Below are 6,538 nucleotides of genomic sequence, written 5' to 3' on the forward strand. Positions count from 1 at the left end.
CCAAACACAACGCTTTCTATATATATCCAATGCCTAGCCCGAGAGCGCATTGTTTTTTAGGTATAGGAATAGCACACTACACTAGCCAGCAACTGCGCTGGCTGAGGTTTCTATTGTGTGGGCTTCCAATGGGTCGCGACGTTCTCAAACGACCGGTTACGGAACATGAGTCCGTTGCTCGATAAATACTTGTTTTAATTATGAATCGTGGTTTACGGCCAACCAGCCGAGTGGAAGTTTAACAACTACCGAAAAGCTAAACATTACATATAATTTGCAATTGGATTAGATGGACAAATTGATGTGAAGATTTGCGAAAAAGTTACACGTCTTCTCAGTGAGAATCGGAGGTTAGCGCAGGATTCTCTTCAGTCCTAGCCAGTGTTCGTCTCCTGGATCGCTCTGGAACTGGCTCAGGATACTTACGGCAATGGTTATGTCGGGTCTTGAAATCAATGTCAAGTATTGTAGACAACCCAACAATTCCTTAAATGGTTTATCAGTAGGCTTGCTCGATCGTACCCATTTGGAATTCGGATACATTGGCGAACGTTCTTGAGAAGTATCACGAACCTGCCCTTCTTCAGAATTCCCATCATTACCCTGCTCATCGACAGAAGCTTCATGATCTTGTTCATTATCGGACAATCCTTTAACACTCAAACAATCATCATTACCAACTTCAGACCATACATCTTCATTGCCAACATCAACGAAGACAGGTTCAGGTATGGGTTCACCTGCACCTCACAGAAATCATGATCTTCTTCCATCATCTCGTTAGTTTTCGGAAAGTAAAATTGACATTCATCAAATTTTACATCTCTCGAGACTACAATCTTTCCAAAACCATCATCCCACAATCTGTACCCGTTTGGTGCATACCCCATCATACAAAGCGACTTGCTTTTCTTGTCCAGCTTTGTACGGTGTTTCTTATTTACGTGTGCATACGCAACACAGCCAAAAACTTTGAGTTTACTTACGTCGGGTTTAGTCCCGAACCACATCTCAAATGGAGTTTTTGGAACTTTTAATGCACTTGTCGGGCTGCGATTCAAGGTATATGTTGAGGCATACAACGCCTCTCCCCAAAACATAGATGGACAGTTACTTTCGTGGAGAATCGTTCTTACCTTTTCCATCAAGGTTCGATTCATCCTCTCACTGACCCCATTCTGTTGTGGTGTATAAGGAGCGGTAGGTGTCATTTGAATTCCTTTCTCTCTACAGAACTTCACAAACTCTCCACTGAAGTATTTAACTCCATTGTCCGTTCGTAGTTTCGAAATGCGAACTGAGAAATGTGAAGTCACCATAGCTTCATATTCCTTAAACTTTTCCAATACTTCGCTCTTATAGCGGATCAAATACACAACAACAAAATGTGTGAAATCGTCAATGAACGTTACAAAGTATCTGTATCCATCGTATGTTTCATCGGGCATTTGACCACAAACATCAGAATGAATTAACTCTAGTGGTCGTCTAGATCGTTTCTGGAACGATTCTTCAAAGCTTTCCCTGGTCTGTCTTCCAAAGATGCAAGATTTGCATGAAAATGGGCAAGCAGACATGGAAGATGGTTCCAGATTCAACCTCTCTACCATTCTGTCTCTGACCAGTTTATGCAAGCTTTGGGCTCCCAAATGTCCAAATCGAATATGCCACAATTCATTATCATTCAATACTTTACCTGTGAATATCTTATCAGGCTTTTCCTCGAAGTCAACGCCCATGACGTACAATCCATCAACTCTCTTCCCCGTAAGGACCAGCCTCCCATACTCGTCGAAAATTTCTACCCTTCCATCTCTGAATACGACCGACTTCCCAGAGGACTCAATCCGAGAGACAGACAGGATAATGTAATTCAGGTCCGGAACATAAAGAGTATTATACAGTGTGACATAATAACCTTTATTCGTCTTCACATTCACATTACCCATTCTCTCTGAACGCAGGTACTCACCAGGCTTGGCAGTCTCGACGGTTGCCGACGCATCCCACAAAGCATTGAACATGGCGATGTCGCGGAACATGTGCCTCGATGCCCCGGAGTCCAGCTAGGTTGCTCCGTATAACGGCGATGGCACCGGCAACTTTGTCAAGTCCATTTTCATGATCTTGCAATCACGCACGAAATCCATCGGTAGATCTACCAGGGGCACCCGCACCCTGAAGGCACCGTTGTCTTGAGTGACCATTGCCACGTCTCGACGCCGTCCACCCGAGTGGACTGTGACTTCGGTTTCTTGCTTACAACGAGCGAAACGGCAGTACTTCTTCTTCAGGCCACGCTTGCCACACTCGAAACACGTTACATTCCGGTAGAATGGTTTCTGTTTAAGTGCCGGCGGCCTCTGGTCACTGTCCTGTGGTGATTGCTGGCGTCTTGAATGCTGCGGGGCGAACATAGCCACTTGTGAAGGGCCCGCTGCACTTCTCTTGCCTTTCGCCTCCTCCGCGTCCAAGAAAACTCGTTGGACCTGCTCCATTGACATCATCTCAAGGTCGTCATAACGTAGAACGGAAAGAGCGCCAATTAAATCCTGAAATTCATCGGGAATTGCAACGAGCAAGGTATTCAATCTTTCGGAAGGTGATAATACTTCCCCCATGTTTTCAAGTTCCCGGACAATTTGTTGATGGGCAGCAAAAAGTTGCTTCAAAGTATTGAATTTTTGTGACTTCAGCGAAAACAATTTCGCCCGAAGTCCAATCATGGGCATTGGACCGTGCTTTTGATAAATCTCATCCAATCGCTCCATAATTTCCTTGGCATAGATACATTGCATAACATGCCCCATCGGCTCATCATCCAAAGCGAGCCAAAGTTCATTTATAGCTGCATCCTCTTTTTTCAGACGTGCTTGCAGCTTATCTTTCCTTTCAGTCTCTTCATCGACTGAACCACCCGCAACCGGCTCAAAATAAACCTCTTCCTCGGGCGTTTGCTCGAGGGTATGCAACAAACCTTCATATTTGAAGTGTTGCTCCATTCGCTTCTTGCTAAATGGGAACGACTTCTCGTCCCCCTTAAACACTGGAACAACCACCCGTTTGAGACGGTTCTCCATGTTTGAAACCTAAATGAAAATTTAGCAGGAAAAAAACAAATCAATAAAAAGGCCTTGAAGTCTTGTCAGTTGTCTTTGATTGAAGTGTACCCCACAGAAAATGGTCTCCGTCTGAGCACAACTCCTCTTAAACTGTCCCTAAGTTTGCCCTCGGAAAAGAATGTCTCCGACTGAGCAAACTTCTAACCAATTGTCCCACAGAGAAAATGGTCTCCGTCTGAACAATGGTAAACAACTACTTAATCTGAGTCTAGTAGTCCTGGGCCCATAACCTGTTGGCAGAGCCAAACCAGCAGCAGGAAGTGAGAAACCAAGGGGGTCCCACCACTTTCCTACTGTTACTTACCAATACCTTTTCCGTGTCCTCTAGGACCTTCCGGGTGACACTCTGCTCGGACTTCACGGTTTGGACGTTGCTAAAGAAAATAAGCCAACTAGTAAACTTCGAATAAATGGCCTTCCGCCTTCTTTATTCAAGTTCACAAGCCGGGTTGCCGACCGAAAACTAGCAGAACTGAACTGGTCAAGTGACCGAACTACCCTACTCTGCTACATTCTACTCTAGCGATGTCTAACCTAACTGCTGACACTGTTGCCGTTTTTGTTCTTGCTATTTCATATGGTTTTATTTACATCCATCTGTCATCTCTTGTGGAGGGCCGGCTACCAAATGTATATGCCCTCCTGTACTTTTACTGTTTACGGCTAACGTTACCTTATGATATGTAATGTAACAACAGAATGAAGAGAAATCGATCATGCAACTTACGCCCTTATTCGATCACATGCTTGAACTGTTGACATTATGAATCAAATAAGGCAATCTGACGTTTAATCACCCTTCTCTTTCCTGCTCACGCACGCATATGAATTGTTTTCATACGGAAACCGTTTCCGTATGAAAACAACAAACAAAAAATCCCATTTGATCATGTTGCTGGAAAGAGAAGGGTGCGATAGCCTTATAAGACGATTCCGAAATAAACGCCAAAACGTATGCTTTCACAAACACACCATTCATTTACCGCACAGATAATTTGCTGTTATAGTGCTCTGATCCATAATATGAGTCGATTTGATCCATAATAAGGATCCTCCTCTCCCACTGATTCACATCTGAGGGATGGACAACGTTAGAAATTTCTAAAGAAAATGGCACTTTTTCGTAAACAACCGCAAATTTTCAGGTGTATTCTCGAAAACAACTGTATTCTTCACTGCCTCTGAGGTGATTTTGATTTGTACAACGTCACTATGATTTAATTCTTCCGAAAGAGGTGCACTTTGCGAAAGAGGACCACGTGATTATTGAGCTGAAATCGAATTCAGGTTAACTTCTGCGTTCATGAGTCCTCTCATGGCGTAGTGGTTAACGCGCCCCAACTAGAGATCGGGGAGTCGTGAGTTCGATTCTCACTGAGAAGACGTGTAACTTTTTTCGCAAATCTTCACATCAATTTTAGTCCATCTAATCCAAATTGCAAATTATATGTAATGTATTAGCTTTTTCGGTAGTTGTTAACTTCCAACTCGGGCTGGTTGGCCGTAAAGCCACGATTCATAATTAAAACAAGTATTTATCGAGCAACGGACTCATGTTCCGTTAACCGGTCGTTGAGAACGTCGCGACCCATTGGGAAGCCCACACAATAGAAACCTCAGCCAGCGCAGTTGCTGGCTAGTGTAGTGTTTCTTATTGCCTATACCTAAAAAACACATGCGCTCTCCGGGCTAGGCATTGGGATATATTATAGAAAGCTGTTGTGTTTGGGATGTGGCATCTTAATCTTTCCGAAGAGAGCGTGCACTTTGCGAAGAGGACCACTGTGATTATTGAAGCTGTAAATCGAATTTCAGGTAACTTCTGCGTTCATGATCCTCTTCATGCGCCGTAGTGGTTAACGCGCCCCAACTAGAGATCGGGGAGTCGTGAGTTCGATTCTCACTGAGAAGACGTGTAACTTTTTCGCAAATCTTCACATCAATTTGTCCATCTAATCCAATTGCAAATTATATGTAATGTTTAGCTTTTCGGTAGTTGTTAAACTTCCACTCGGCTGGTTGGCCGTAAACCACGATTCATAATTAAAACAAGTATTTATCGAGCAACGGACTCATGTTCCGTAACCGGTCGTTTGAGAACGTCGCGACCCATTGGAAGCCCACACAATAGAAACCTCAGCCAGCGCAGTTGCTGGCTAGTGTAGTGTGCTATTCCTATACCTAAAAAACAATGCGCTCTCGGGCTAGGCATTGGATATATATAGAAAGCGTTGTGTTTGGATGGGCATCTAATTCTTCCGAAAGAGGTGCACTTTGCGAAAGAGGACCACGTGATTATTGAGCTGAAATCGAATTCAGGTTAACTTCTGCGTTCATGAGTCCTCTCATGGCGTAGTGGTTAACGCGCCCCAACTAGAGATCGGGGAGTCGTGAGTTCGATTCTCACTGAGAAGACGTGTAACTTTTTCGCAAATCTTCACATCAATTTGTCCATCTAATCCAATTGCAAATTATATGTAATGTTAGCTTTTCGGTAGTTTGTTAAACTTCCACTCGGCTGGTTGGCCGTAAACCACGATTCATAATTAAAACAAGTATTTATCGAGCAAACGGACTCATGTTCCGTAACCGGTCGTTTGAGAACGTTCGCGACCCATTGGAAGCCCACACAATAGAAACCTCAGCCAGCGCAGTTGCTGGCTAGTGTAGTGTGCTATTCCTATACTAAAACAATACGCTCTCGGGCATATGGCCATTGGATATATTATAGAAACGCGTTGTGTTTGATGGGCATCGTAATTCTTCCGAAAGAGGTTGCACTTTGCGAAAGCAGGGACACAGTCGATTATTGAGCCGAAAATCGAATTCAGGTTTAACTTCTGCGTTCATGAGTTCCTCCATGGCGTAAGTGGTTAACGCGCCCCCAACTAGAGATCGGGGAGTCGTGAGTTCGATCTCACTGAGAAGACGTGTAACTTTTCGCAAATCTTCACATCAATTTGTCCATCTAATCCAATTGCAAATTATATGTAATGTTAGCTTTTCGGTAGTTGTTAAACTTCCACTCGGCTGGTTGGCCGTAAACCACGATTCATAATTAAAACAAGTATTTATCGAGCAACGGACTCATGTTCCGTAACCGGTCGTTTGAGAACGTCGCGACCCATTGGAAGCCCACACAATAGAAACCTCAGCCAGCGCAGTTGCTGGCTAGTGTAGTGTGCTATTCCTATACCTAAAAAACAATGCGCTCTCGGGCTAGGCATTGGATATATATAGAAAGCGTTGTGTTTGGATGGGCATCTAATTCTTCCGAAAGAGGTGCACTTTGCGAAAGAGGACCACGTGATTATTGAGCTGAAATCGAATTCAGGTTAACTTCTGCGTTCATGAGTCCTCTCATGGCGTAGTGGTTAACGCGCCCCAACTAGAGATCGGGGAGTCGTGAGTTCGAT

This window comes from Aedes aegypti, chromosome 3 (assembly GCF_002204515.2).
Source record: "Aedes aegypti strain LVP_AGWG chromosome 3, AaegL5.0 Primary Assembly, whole genome shotgun sequence".
Taxonomy (NCBI): domain Eukaryota; kingdom Metazoa; phylum Arthropoda; class Insecta; order Diptera; family Culicidae; genus Aedes; species Aedes aegypti.